Raw genomic sequence first — 14396 nt, forward strand, 5'->3', positions numbered from 1 at the left:
TAGATAGCTAGTGGGAAGCAGCCGCGTAGCACAGGGAGGTCAGCTCGGTGCTTTGTGACCACCTAGAGGGGTGGGAAAGGGAGGGTGGGAGGGAGGGAGACGCTAGAGGGAAGATATATGGGAACATATGTATATGTATAACTGATTCACTTTGTTATAAACCAGAAACTAACACACCATTGTAAAGCAATTATACTCCAATAAAGATAAAAAAAAAAAGACACAATCAACCGAGTGAAAAGGGAGAAAATAATTGCAAATTATGTATCTGATAAGGGCTAATATTCAAAATATATTAGTTATTTAACTCATATAACTCAACAAAAAAAGCAACCTGATTTAAAATGGTCAAAGGACTTGAATAGACATTCTCCAAAGAAGATATACCAATGACCAATACGCGCATGAAAAGATGTTCAACATCATTAATCATTAGAGAAATGCAAATCAAAACCACAATGAAATACCATCTCATGTCAACTAGGAGGGTTACTATCAAGAAAAGCAGAAAATAATGTGTTGATAAAGACGTAGAGGAATTGGAACCCCTGTGCACTATTGTTGGAAATGTAAAATGGTGCAGCCACTATGGAAAATAGTATGGCGTTTCTTCAGAAAATTAAAAAGAGAACTACCCTATCATCACTATGTATCATCTTGGTACATACCCAGAAGAATTCAAAGAAGGGTCTCAAAGAGATATTTGTACATTCATGTTCATAGCATTATGCACAAAAGCCAAAGACGGAAGCAACCCAAATATCTATTGACAGACCAATGGGTAAACAAAGTATGGCATATTCTAGAATATTATTCAGCCTTAAACAGAAAGGAAATTCTGACACATGCTACAACATGAATGAACCTTGAAGAACTCATGCTAAGTGAAATAAGTCAGAAACAAAAGGGTGTTGTATCATTTCACTTATATGAGGTACCTAGAGTAGCCAAATTGATAGAGACAGGAAGTAGAATGGCAGTTACCAGGGGCTGCAGGGAAGGGAGAATGGGAGCTTTTGTTTAATGGGTACAGAGTTTCAGTCTTGCAAGATGAAACAAGTTCTGGAGGTGGATGGTGGTGAGGTTTGCACAATAATGTGAATATACTTAATGTCACTGAACTTTACCCTTAGAAATGATTAAGATGGTAAATTTTACATGTATTTGACCACAACTTAAAAGTAAAATTTTAAAAAGATATTTTAAATATAAAAAAAAAGATGGAATGGTTCGCTGTGCACCTGCATTTAACTGTATTAATTTATTTCTTTACTTATTTAAAAATAATATTCCAAACAAAGAAAGAGCAAAAGTTATAGAAATAAAGGAGACAGAAAACATAAATAATTCACCATATTATTAATGTCTCACAGTATTTGAATTAACAGTCTTTAAAAAAACATGTGAATTCCTGACTTCTTAAAAACAATAATAAAAATAATCCTGCAAAAAACTTATTGAAAATTGGGTTGTTATCTCTGGAATACATTGTTTTTGCCATTCCCAGGTGAGAAAGCTGTTACAAAAACAGCAGTTCCTTGGTGTAGTGGTGAGAATTCCAAGCAATAAAATGTACCTTCCATTCAACATCGCTTCCAATCTACAAAGCACAAGCAAAAATTAGGGAGGTTGAGAAAGAAATCTTAGTATAATGTTAAATGATAAAAGCTCACATAACATTCACCATAGTTAGTCACTATACAACTGATATCACCAGAAGAGTTACACTCACTATTTCGAACATGGTAATATACAGATTAATTTTTTTAATAAGACATTAGTTTCAGAGTTCCCCAGAGCACATGCCTTAGAACCATGCATTACAAGCAGGATCTCTCTTATACACATTTGAAACACACTGAGGGCAGAAGTCATGAAATCCATATAAAAATGCAATAATTTTAAACATGATTTCACATCTAAAAATGTTTATTACAGCATATAATTGAAGCCAGCAATCAAATGTATATGAAACTTCTTCTTCACACGATAGGAGGAAAAAGAGAGACACAACTAAACAATAGTTGAAAACTTAAGACTGGGTTGGCAAGCAGATTAAAATATATTGTGAAGACATTCCAAAATATAGTACCTATGCTTCAATTTCCATGTAACTGTTTCACTTAATGTAGAAATGAAGAATAAAAACCCATGAAACCTGTGATCTCTTTGAGTTTTGACCATCAACTGCCCTAAAGAGACTGTTACTCAGAAGATTCCAGCAGCTCAGACAAACATGTATAAGCATAAACATACCCACATTTTCCACACTCATGTGCTGGTTCTCTAGAGTCTGTTTACTAAGTATGTAAATAATGCTTCCAGGTGAGCACTCAGAGAGTTTCACTATTATCCCAACACTGTAGAAGTACAGACCTCTGCCTAATTCAGTTTATCGAACACATGCACGTTGGTGAGCTTTCATATACAACAGTTCCTGTTGGGACCTCACAGCTGAACAAACTCAACACTCCCTCCACATATTTTGCACAGGGTGGGTATCTGTGCTGGACCTCAGTTTCCCAGAACTGATTAGGTCACTCATTTTGTTCAGATTTTCTGAGATCAATAATTACAGTCATCATCGATCCAATGACATTATTAAAAGGGTTACTTTGAGGCTCAGTTAAGCAACAGACCAAGCACTCAGGAGTTCATCACCCATGGACTCATTGACTTATCATATTCAGTCATGGAGGCCATATATCACATATACTTCCCAAGGCTCCAAGGCTGACTAGCATAGTCAAAGACTTACTGTTATTGAAATATTACATTACCCCTATGAGAAATGTCAGTATTTCCAGGACAAAATGCTTACCAGTTTGAGAATGGACCTTAAGGATGGAAAGGCAGACTTATTCTGAATCCTGTCCTTTATGTCACCTCTCTTTCATATGAAACACAGTACTTGATAGATGCTGCATGTAGGAATAAAATAAAATGTGGAAAGATGAGAAGGAAATGTGTCCATTGGTCTGCCAGGCACAAGATGGTAGAGTTCACAAATGTACCCCTACATTAAATAAAATAATGTATTTCTCTCCTGAAATATTTCTGATGTTATTCCAATAATATTGTGTTAATCTCTACCCTCCAGCAGAGCAAATATTGTCCAGTATTTTCTGCCACCAGATAATCAGATGTTTATAGACAATTATAAAATTTACTTCCTGTAATTTATGCAACCAGGTTAACTTTCAAATACCATAGTCACTATTGGGAATACTTCTTGATCAACTGAACTCCCTCCATTTTTTGCCTAGTATAGTCCCTTGTGCTGGACCTCAACTCACAGAAGTAATTTTGTCAGTCATTTCATTCAGACTCCTCTGGGATCCATTTCTGAAGTCATCATCAATACAGGTACATTTGTAGAAGAACATTAAACGTGAGATATGTGGCAGAGACTGAGCACTCAGGATTCCAACACCCTCAGACACAATGACGCACAGTTTTAAATCACAGAGACCAATCATCACAGTCAATGACCTAGTCTCACAGTTGACTAGCTTGGCCAGAGTTTTACTTATCACTGGAATGTTACAATGCTCTAACGTCAGTATTCTCAGGACAAAATACTTACCAGTGTGAGAATTCTCACTGGACTGTGAGGTTTGGATGGTAGATTTAGTCATGATATTCTCCATCATTTCACTTCTCAAGGTGAAAAAAATTAGTTCTTTCATAAAAAAACAAGTGCTGATTCTAAGTTGAACTACAAAAATAGAGCAAAAGTGAGCAAAGATTTGTAACCCATTCACTGATCAGTTGGCCTAGGAGTCCCTACACTGCAGGTATTCTCATTTAGTTAGCCTCGAAGATGTCTAGGAGAGAGAAACTCTTTCTGTACCTAAAAAGGCTAAAAGCCGGGTGACAAAGGTCAGGTCATCCCATGTTATTGAGCAGGCTTAATTAAGAGGAACTATTCATTTCTGTATGCTGGAGTCTCCCTTACCCCAGTGAGAGCCTTAGGTAACCCAGTCTAGAAAAAACCTTCCAACACCTTATACAGGACTAGTAGGAGCTATGTGAATGTCCAGCAAAACCAAACAAACCAAGGGATCAAAACAGCACCAAATCAGCTCTGACAATCAGACTGCAATGGAAACCACACCCTAGAAAAATGTGATAAGACATTGAAATAAACCAACACAGAGATCATGGAACTAAAATAAAAATTTAAATAGAAATCAGGTATCCTAATATAATATGAAAAACTGCCCAACAGAGATGCAAATAGACATTATCATACAAAGTGAAGTAAGTCAGAAAGAGAAAGACAAATACAGTATGATATCACTTATACATAGAATCTAAATTATGGCACAAATGAACCTATCTACAAAACAGAAACAGACTCATAGACATAGAGAACAGACTTGTGGTTGCCAAGGGGGATGGGAGGAGAAAGAAGGATGGACTGTGAGTTTGGGGTTTGTAGACACAAACAATTAATTACATTTAGAATGGATAAACAAGAAGGTCCTAATATATGGCACGGGGAACTATATACAATATGCTGTGATAAACCATAATGGAAAAGAATATAAAAAAAGAATGTGTATGTGTGTATAACAGAGTCACTTTGCTGTACAGCAGAGATAGTTACAACATTGTTTATCAACTATACTTCAATTTAAAAAAACCCTGCCTGGGCTTCCCTGGTGGCGCAGTGGTTGAGAGTCTGCCTGTTGATGCAGGGGACACAGGTTCGTGCCCCGGTCCGGGAAGATCCCACATGCCGTGGAGCGGCTGGGCCCGTGAGCCATGGCTGCTGAGCCTGCACTTCCGGAGCTTGTGCTCCGCAATGGGAGAGGCCACAACAGTGAGAGGCCCATGTACCACACACAAAAAAATGATAAATAAAAATAAAAATAAATAAAAATAAAAAACCCTGCCTAATAGGAATGAAAAAATCACACTATACAAGAAAAATAATCATGAACAGAATGTGACCAGAAAATCAATGAAGGAAACAAAAGCTTAAAAATGCAGTTATAGAAAAAATATTAAAATACTGATGAAAAAATTTTACAGTGTAAATAAAAAATACCTTAAAATAAAAAAGAAAATAATCTCCAGTAAATAATATGAATTGTAAATAAACAAATAAATAACTGAAATACAAATTAACCTATATAATAAATATGAAAATCTCACCAGATAGGTTCACTATTAGAGCTGACAAAACAGGAAAAATATTAAGAGAAATTAGTGCGGATCAATAGATTAAAATCATTTTAAAACCAGAAAATAAAATCTAAGAAACAAATCCTAATAACAATCTGAGTGATTAAAAAGAAAAGATTGCTAGATATTAAATAACTCATTAAAAAAGAATACTAATCAACTAAAGGTTAAAAATACAGAAGTTGTAGGACAAACATATAAAAGCATGAATTCAGAATTTAAAAAATTCTACAGTTAAAACACTGTAATCAAAAAGGTAGCTGGAAATAAAATGTAAAACTAAAAAGTTCAATTATATAATAACATTTCAGGAAAATATGAAAGCAAAAAATGAAAGGAGGTGTACCTGACACAGCACTGAGAAATATTTAGCTGTAGTTTATTAATTTAAAAAATATCTAGGGACTTCCCAGGCAGTCCAGTGGTAAAGACATTGCCTTCCAATGCAGGGGGTGGGGGTTCGATCCCTGGTTAGGGACATAGGATCCCACATGCCTCGTGGCCAAGAAAAATAAAAAATAAACAGAAGCAATATTGTAACAAATTTAATAAAGACTTTAAAAACGGTCCATATTAAAAAAAAAGAGGAAAAACAAAAGACTATGACAATGACATTATAAGGACAAATAAATAACAAAATAAGGTCAAAAAAGACACTATCCCCTGTGAACACACAGGGTCTATTAAAATTCTTGATGGAAAACATTTGAAAATGTAAAATGTAGTCTCTGAAAAAAACAAACAAAACAACACTGTCTGAAGAAAATGGCAACTTTATAACAATATAACATATATAATAAAAGTTCAATGAAAAAACTGGCCAATGACAAAAGATGAATATTTACTATAAGAAATAATCATGATTAACAAAGCTAGAATAAATTAGTTTGCTGGGACACATTACAAAAAGAATGGAAAAACTGTAAGGATATAAGATAAAAAGTCAACAAACCACTTGGACCTGGCTCACTTAGCTAGGTAAGGAGGACTAACGAGCACAGTTCCATATGAAATTAAAGCCAAGCCAGAGTCTCTTCATTTGGACAACATGGACAGCTAATGGCATAGGAGCCATTCCGATGCCCAAAGTTGTGGGACAAAACCCTTGCAGCAACTGGGTAACTTGCCATGGTGCTTTGCACTTTCACACTCTGGTTCTGTCAGTGCCATGACCTCAGAGAAACCATGAGGCCCAGCTCCTCCACAGCCGCACAAAGAGAGAACCGAGACAACAGCATGGATTCTTGAAATGGCATGACTTCTCTGGCCTGAGACCAGGAATGCCAGAGAACACAGGCTCGCCGCACCAGTGGGTGGCAGGACGAAATGCCCCCCGTATCACACATCCTCTCCTGCCCTTAAACCTACTGTAGCCTTTCCTTGGCAGCCGACTCCCTTGTTTCTGCATGGAGGCACCCAATAACATCCGGGAAGAGTTATAAACCTCAGGGAATGCTATGCAGGCTGGGTATAGAAAAGACATTGGGCTGTCTTGAGGAACACTCTCACATCTTCAACACAGGGGGACCATGGCAAAAAGGGGACAAAATACCCCCCGGCCTCCAAATTGGGCCCCACGAGAAGACACCATACTATGCCACGAAGGCAAACATTTGACGGCACAGGGACCAGTCATGAAGCAAATCGACAAAGGAGAGGCAAAGGGTGGGATGATCCACAAAATTGCACCCCGTATTTCTTCCTTACATGTGCCTCCAATGCGCCTGAGAGCATCACAAAGGAATGGCCTATGTCCACTGTCGATCAACACACCCACCAGTAAACCTGTGGGATTAGCCAACTATCTCACGTGTATTTCCCGTTCACCTTGCTTTCTCTCTGGGCCAGGATCCAAACACCACACGGCAAAGTGCCAGAGCCACCCCTCGCCACAGGTTGATTTCACCGGGAATTGCCTAAGGCATTTTTGAGCCCCTCCACAAACAAGAAACAAGAGGGATACAACCCAAGGAGGAGCCATCAGCTTGGCCCAACTCCCAGAGACACTGGCCCACTTGATTTCCCCCGATCATCAGGAGAAACTTTAACTGCATCCAGTCGCCCAAGCAGAACATGACAAAGAAGCCTGGCATAGGCCAGGACTCCTTCTCTGACCCTGAGCATACAGACTTCTGTTTCTTTGAGGGCACAAGGCAACGACCAGGGGGTGGGGGAGGCCTGTAGAACTCAATTGCAGGTGACAGGCCCACCAATGGCTCACACTTCCTCTCCTTCCTGCATGCTGAACCACGGTAGAGGACAGCAGTCATGGCTAGACAAAGGCGCCCAGAGACGGCATGCTATCCCTAGCCTTCCCACTTGGATGGGCATCCCAGGCTCCTTTCCCAACGGCTCTTCTCCCCACAAGAAGACTACCACCCTCAAATTGAACAACGAGGCTATGGACACCCATGTCAGCAAATGCAATGTGAACTTTTCCCTACTTTCCTTTTGGGAGCCACGTGCTGGACCTCAGTTCCAATGAGGAGACGGTAGGGATTTCTCACTCATTTTGTTCAGATTTCCAAGGAATGCATCTGTGGGAGTCATCATCGATCCAGGCACATGCTCAAATGCTGAACATGGAAAGTTGTAGCCTCCACCATGGGACGGCCAGCGAGCTCAATCATGTCAGCATTCGGGAGTGGCCAGAGCAAAGCCATGGGGCAGGTAGTGCAACCAAGTCTCAGGGCGTCAAAGCTGGTGTTCCCCAGGAAAAGACCAGAGGTGAGGGTGTAGCCCCAGTGCACAAGTTCCCATGGCCAAACATCTAGGTTTCAGCAAAGAAGTGCTGCTTACCGCCACAAGGGTTAAACCAGGATCCTTACAGACTGCACGCCAACACCCCTCCAAGACTCCTACACCACACCTTGCCTTTCTGCATCGTCCTCACTTCGCCGGGTATCACGGATTATATGGAGGGCTCCAGGCTGCTGCTGGCATTCGTTCCCTGGCATTCCACCCAGCTCGGGGTGAGAGAACACACGTATGCTTGAGGATGGTGCACAGGCACACCGAGGGAAAGGGCGATACCACCCAGGGATGTGCATTCTATCTCGCCTAAACATTTCATTTGCTGCCCATCTTGTCTGTGTATCAGCAGCCAAATGTGAATGCATCAGGATGTGGATGCCTGCAGAGCATGCAGCCATCAGGACAAAGAGCGCCACTGTCCAACAACCCCCTCCTCTCGGGCCCTGAAATTCCTCTCCTGAGCTCTCCTCTCTCCGACACAGGAAAAGGATGTCATCCTGAACACCAGAGACACCCTCAGGGGAACTGGGCTCCCTCAGCCTAAGAGCCACTGCCCTCTAGGGAAACACACCTGCTCTAGGAACATACACTTCTGCACAACTGACTCGCCATCAAGTGGAAACAGGGTCCCTGTGATCTTCCACAAGGGAATGGCCATGACCGAAAGTGATGACCTCCATCAAAAGGGGTTCCTCAGGCCTCAGGACAAAGGGCACTGAGGCACCGCTGGACTGAACAAGGGTGAACAGCAGCAGGCATGCTTCCTGGTCTCCAGCCAAGCCAGAGGACCTTCACTTGGACCACACAGAGAGCAAATGGCATCAGAGCCAATTTGATGTCCAAAGGTGCAGCAAAAGACCTTTGCAGCACCTGGGTAACTTGCCATGGCGCCTTGTACTTTCACAATTTGGGCCCGTCAGTGCCATGTCCTCAGAGATACCATGAGACCAGGTCCTTCAGAACCAATGTGTCACCCAGAGTCGTACAACAAGAGAACTCAGCCAACATCCTGGACCCTTGAACAGCCATGACTTCTCTGACCTGAGGCCAGGCATGCCGGAGACCACAGGTTCACTGCACCAGTGGGTGGCAGGATAAAATGATCCCTGCACTCCTCATCCTCTCCTGCCCTTAAACCTGTAGCCTTTCCTTGGCAGCCGACTCCCTTGTTTCCGCATGGTTGTGCTCAATGACCTCCGGGAAGAGCTCCAATCCTCAGGGAACGCTATGTGGGCCGGGTATAGAAACGATGCTGGGCTGTCCTGAGGAACACCTTCATATCTTCAACACAGGTGGAACGTGGCCAGACAGGGACAAAACACCCCACGGCCTCCAAATCAGCACCCAAGAGAAGAAACCATACTGTGCTGGGAAGGCAACCACTCGCTGGCACAGGGACCTGCCATGAAGCAAATCAACAAAGGAGAGGAAAAGGGTGGGGTGGTCCACGAACATGCACCCTTAATCCTTTTCTACACATGCCTCCAAATGTGCTGGAAGGCATCCCAAAGGAGTTCCAGGAACCCTATGGCCACCGTCAATCTATCTACCTCCAGTAAAACTTGCAGGCTTAGCCAGCCTTTGCACGTGTGTTTCCCGCTCACCTTGCCTTTCTCTCTCTGCCAGCATCGAAATATCTCACCGCAAGGTTCCAGAGCCACCCCTCACCAGAGAAGCTTGATTTTCCTGGTAATTACCTAAGGCATTGTCCAGCCCCTCCACACGTAACACACAAGAGGGACACAACTTGAGGAGGAACAATCAGCTTGGTCCAAGTCCGGGACAGTGGCCCATTTTAAAAAAAAATTATTTATTTATTTATTTTGGCTGCATTGGGTCTTTGTTCTGTGTGAGGGCTTTCTATAGTTGTGGCAAGTGGGGGCTACTCTTCACTGTGGTAAGCAGACTTGTCATTGCAGCGGCTTCTCTTGTTGTGGAGCATGGGCTCTAGGTGCACGGCTTCAGTAGTTGTAGCATGTGGTCTCAGTAGTTGTGGCTCGCGGGCTCTAGAGTGTAGGCTCAGTAGTTGTGATGCATGACTTAGTTGCTCTGAAGCATGTGGGATCTTCCCAGACAAGGGATCGAACCGGTATACCCTGCATTGGCCAGCAGGTTCTTAACCCCTGCACCACCAGGGAAGCCCAACAGGGGCCCGTTTACTATCCCCGATCAGCAGGAGAAACCGAAACTGCATCCCATCTCCCAAGGAGCCTGGCGTAGGCCAGGACTCCTGCTCTGACCCTGAGCACAGAGACTTCTGCTTCCTTGAGGGCACAAGGCAACGACCAGGGGGCGGGAGAGGCATGTAGAACTCAATGGCAGGCCATAGTACCGCCAATGGCTCATGCTTCCTCTCCCCCGAGAAGGCTGAACTGTGGCAGAGAACAGCAGTCCTGGCTAGACTCAGGTGCTCAGAGATGGCACGCTGTCCCTAGCCTTCCCATGTGGAAGGGAATCCCAGGCTCCTTCCCAATGGCTCTTTCCCCACAAGAAGCCTGCCACCCTCAAACTGAACAAAGTTGCTGCAGCTGCCCACAGTAGCAAATGTAACATGAACCTCTCCTTATTTTTCCTTTGGGAGCCATGTGCTGGACTTCAGTTTCAATGAGGAGACTGTAGGGATTGCCCACTCATTTTGTTCAGATTTCCAAGGAATGAATTTATGGGAGTCATCATCGATCGAAGCACCTGCTCAAAGCCTGGACGTGCAAAGTTGCAGCCTCCACCACCGGCGGCCAGCGAGCTCAATCATGTCCACAGTCAGGAGTGGACAGAGCCGAGCCACGGGGCAGGAAGTGCAGCCACATTGCAGGACATTGGAGCTCGGTGCCATGGGAAAAGCCCAGAAGGTGAGAGTGTAGTCCCAGTGCACAAGTCCCCATGGTGAAACATCTAGGTTTCGGCAAAGAAGTTCCACTTACTGCCACAAGGTTTCCACCAGGAAGCTCAAGGACTTCACGCCAACACCCCTCCGAGACTCCTTCACCTTGCCTCGTCTCGCCTTGCCACACTGTCCTCACTTCACTGGGTATCATGGACTATCCGGAAGGCCCCACGCTGCTGCCGCCATTCATTAACTAGCACTCCACCTGGCTCGGGGTGAGAGAACACACGCACGGTTGAGGATGGTGCATGGGTGCACAGAGGGACAGAGCGTACCACCCAGTGATGTGTGCTCTATCTTGCCTCAACATTTCATTTGCTGCCCAGCTTGTCTGTGTGCCCGCAGCCAAACGTGAATGCGTCATGGGGCAGATTGCTTCAGAGCACGTGGCCATCAGCAAAAAGAGCACCACTGTCCATCAACCTCCTGGTACAGGCCCTGCAATTCCCCTCCTGAGCGACCTCCCCACAGACACAGCATAAGGATGTCATCCTGAACTGCCGAGACACCCTCAGGGGAACTAGGGCCCCACCACCTTACAGTCACTGCCAACCAGGGGAACACACTTGCTCTTGGCACATACGCTTCCTCACATTGCACTCTCCTTCAAGGGGAAACGTGGTCGCTGCAATCTTCCACAAGGGAAGGGCCCTTGGCTGAATTCGATGACCTCCATTAAAAGTGGCTCAAAGGGATCCGTGACAAAGGGCACCTGAGGAACCCCTGGACTGACAAGGGGGACTCACCAGCAGGCATGCTTCCTGGCCTCCAGCCAAGCCAGAGGCCCTTCCCTTGTACCACACGCAAAGCTAATGGCACCGGAGCAATTCCAATGCTCAAAATTGAGTGTCAAACACTTGCAGCAACTGGGTAACTGACCGCAGCACCATGCACTTTCGGACTCTAGGCCCATCAGTGACCTTGGAATAAGCGTGAGACCCTGGACCTCCAAAACCAATGTGTCACCCACAGTTGCACAATGAGAGAACCCAGCCATGAGCCAGGACCCTTGAACCGACATGACTTCTCTGGCCTGAGGCCAGGCACGCTGGAGACCATAGGGTTGCCGCACCAGCGAGTGGCAGGACAAACTAACACCTGCACCACACATGCTCTCCTGCCCTTAAACCTGTAGCCTTTCCTTGGCCGCCGATTCCCTTGTTTTGTGCATGGTTGCACCAAATGACCTCCAGGAAGAGCTCCAAACCTCAGAGAATGCTATGTGGGCCGGGCATAGAAATGATGCTGGGCTCTCCTGAGGAACACCTTCATATCTTCAACACATGGGGGAACGTGGAAAGACACGGACAAAACACCCCACGGCCTCCAAATCGGCCCCCATGAGAAGACACAATACTGTGCCGCGAAGGAAAGCATTCGCTGGAACAGTGACCTGCCATGGAGCAAATCAACAAAGGAGAGGAAAAGGGGGAATTGTCCATGAACATGTGCCCGTAATCCTTTCCTACACGTGTCTGCAAATATGCCTGAAGGCATCCCAAGGAGTTCTGGGAACCCAAAGGCCACCATCAATCTATCCACCCATGAGTAAACCTGTGGGTTTAGCCAACACTCTCACGTGTATTTCCCACTCGCCTTGCCTTTCTCTCTCCACCAGGATCCAAATGCCTCACAGCAAGGTGCCAGACCACCCCTAACCAAAGAAGCTTGATTTCCCAGGGAATTGCCTAAGGCATTTTCCAGCCCCTCTACACACAACACACAAGCGGGACACAACCCGAGGAGGAGCCAAGGGCTTGGCCAGACTCTGGGGAACAGTGGCCCATTTGATTTCTCCCCATCATCAGAAGAAACCTAAACTGCATCCTGTCTCCAAAGCAGAACATGACACAGAAACCAGGCCTAGGACAGGACTGTTTCCTTGAGGGCATGAGGCAATGACCAGAGGGCAGGGGAGGCCTATAGAACTCAATGGCAGGCCAGAGATCCACCAATGGCTCACACTTCCACACCCACCCGCAGGCTGAACCACAGAAGGGGACAGGAGACCTGGCTAGACTCAGGGGTCCAGAGCCATCAAGCCGTCCCCAGCATTCCCACGTGGATGGGCATCCCTTGTTCCTTTCCAAATGGCTCTTTCCTCATGAGGAGGCCACCACCCTCAATGTGAACAACGTGGTTGCAGATGCCCAAGGTCGCAAATGCAGCGTGAACCTCTCTGTAATTTTCTTTTGGGAGCCACGTGCTGGACCTCAGTTCCAATGAGGAGACAGTAGAGATTGTGCACTCATTTTGTTCAGATTTCCAGGGAATGCATTTATGGGAGTCATCATTGATCCAAGCACCTGCTCAAAGGCTGGATGTGCAAAGTTGCAGCCTCCACCGTGGGAGGGCCAGTGAGCTCAATCATGTCAGCAGTCAGGAGCGGCCAGAGCCAAGCCATGGGGCAGGAAGTGCACCCAAGTGTCGGGGCATTGGAGCTTGGGTGCCGCTGGAAGAGCCAAGAAGGTGACGGTGTAGTCTCGGTGCACAAGTACCTGTGGCCAAAAATCTACGTTTCTGCAAAGAAGTTCTGCTTACTGCCACAAGGTTTCCATAAGGAACCTCAAGGACTTCACGCCAACAGCCCTCCGAGACTCCTTCACTTTGCATCACCTTGCCACATTGTCTTCACTTCACTGGGTATCACGGACTATACAGAGGGCGCCATGCTGCTGCTGGCATTCATTCCCTGGCACTCCACCTGGCTTGGGGTGAAAGAACACATGCACTTTTGAGGATGGTGCACGGGTGCACAGAGGGAAAGGGCGATACCACCCAGTGATGTGCACTCTTTCTCGCCTCAACATTAAATTTGCTGCCCATCTTGCCTGTGTGTACACAGCCAATCGTGAATGCATCGTGGTGCAGACACATTCAGAATGTGCGGCCATTAGCACAATGAGTGCTGCCATCCATTAATCCCCTGGTACGGCGCTGCAATTCCCCTCGTGAGTGACCTCCACACCGACACAGCAAAAGGATGTCATCCTGAACGCCCCAGAAAACCTCAGGGGAAATGGGATCCCTCAGTCTAAGAGCCACTGCCCTCCAAGAGAACAAACCCGCTCTTGGCATATAGGTTTTCACTTAATGGACTCACCCTCAATGGGAAATGTCGGCCCTGAGATATTCCACAAGGGAACGGCCTTGAGCCTAATGTGATGACCTCCATTAAAAGCGGCTCATAGTGACCCATGACAAAGGGCACCTAAGGAACCCCTGGACTGACCAAGGGGGACTCAAGAGCAAGCATAGTTCCAGCCCTCCTGACAAGCCAGAGGAGCTTCCCTTGGACAACAGGCAAAGCTAATGGCATAGGAGCCATTCAGAGGCCCAAATTACCAGGGCAAACCCTTGCAGCAACTGAGTAAGTTGCTGTGGTGCCTTGCACTTTCACACTCTGGACCCGTCAGTGACAAGACCTTGGAGAAGATGTGAGACCCAGGTCCTCCAGAAGCAACAGGTCACACACAGGTGTGAAATGAGAGAACCAGCCAACAGCCTGGACACTTGAACCTGCATAACTTGTCTGGCGTGAGGCCAGCCACACTGGAGAAAAAAG

The 14396-nt window shown here is 45.5% G+C and overlaps 1 long non-coding RNA gene, 3 other non-coding genes and 1 pseudogene across 4 annotated transcripts; all 5 read right to left on the bottom strand.

Annotated features, from left to right (window-relative positions):
• Positions 1-1424: 1424 nt before the first annotated feature.
• On the bottom strand, positions 1425-3719 carry LOC114903756. The gene is made up of 3 exons (XR_003795807.1): positions 3587-3719; positions 2822-2921; positions 1425-1600 (listed from the first exon to the last, which is right to left on the bottom strand). It is a non-coding gene; the product is annotated as an uncharacterized LOC114903756 (long non-coding RNA).
• Positions 2510-2591, bottom strand: LOC114905331 (annotated as a pseudogene).
• A 3941-nt stretch (positions 3720-7660) lies between the features above and the next one.
• Positions 7661-7752, bottom strand: LOC114905314. Its single transcript, XR_003796160.1, has one exon. It is a non-coding gene; the product is annotated as a small nucleolar RNA SNORD116 (small nucleolar RNA).
• A 2785-nt stretch (positions 7753-10537) lies between these two features.
• LOC114905324 lies at positions 10538-10629 on the bottom strand. Its single transcript, XR_003796169.1, has one exon. It is a non-coding gene; the product is annotated as a small nucleolar RNA SNORD116 (small nucleolar RNA).
• A 2410-nt stretch (positions 10630-13039) lies between these two features.
• LOC114905318 lies at positions 13040-13131 on the bottom strand. Its single transcript, XR_003796164.1, has one exon. It is a non-coding gene; the product is annotated as a small nucleolar RNA SNORD116 (small nucleolar RNA).
• Positions 13132-14396: the final 1265 nt, after the last annotated feature.

Source organism: Monodon monoceros, unplaced genomic scaffold (genome assembly GCF_005190385.1).
Source record: "Monodon monoceros isolate NGI ecotype Baffin Bay Population unplaced genomic scaffold, NGI_Narwhal_1 Super_Scaffold_21, whole genome shotgun sequence".
NCBI classification, from domain to species: Eukaryota; Metazoa; Chordata; class Mammalia; order Artiodactyla; family Monodontidae; genus Monodon; species Monodon monoceros.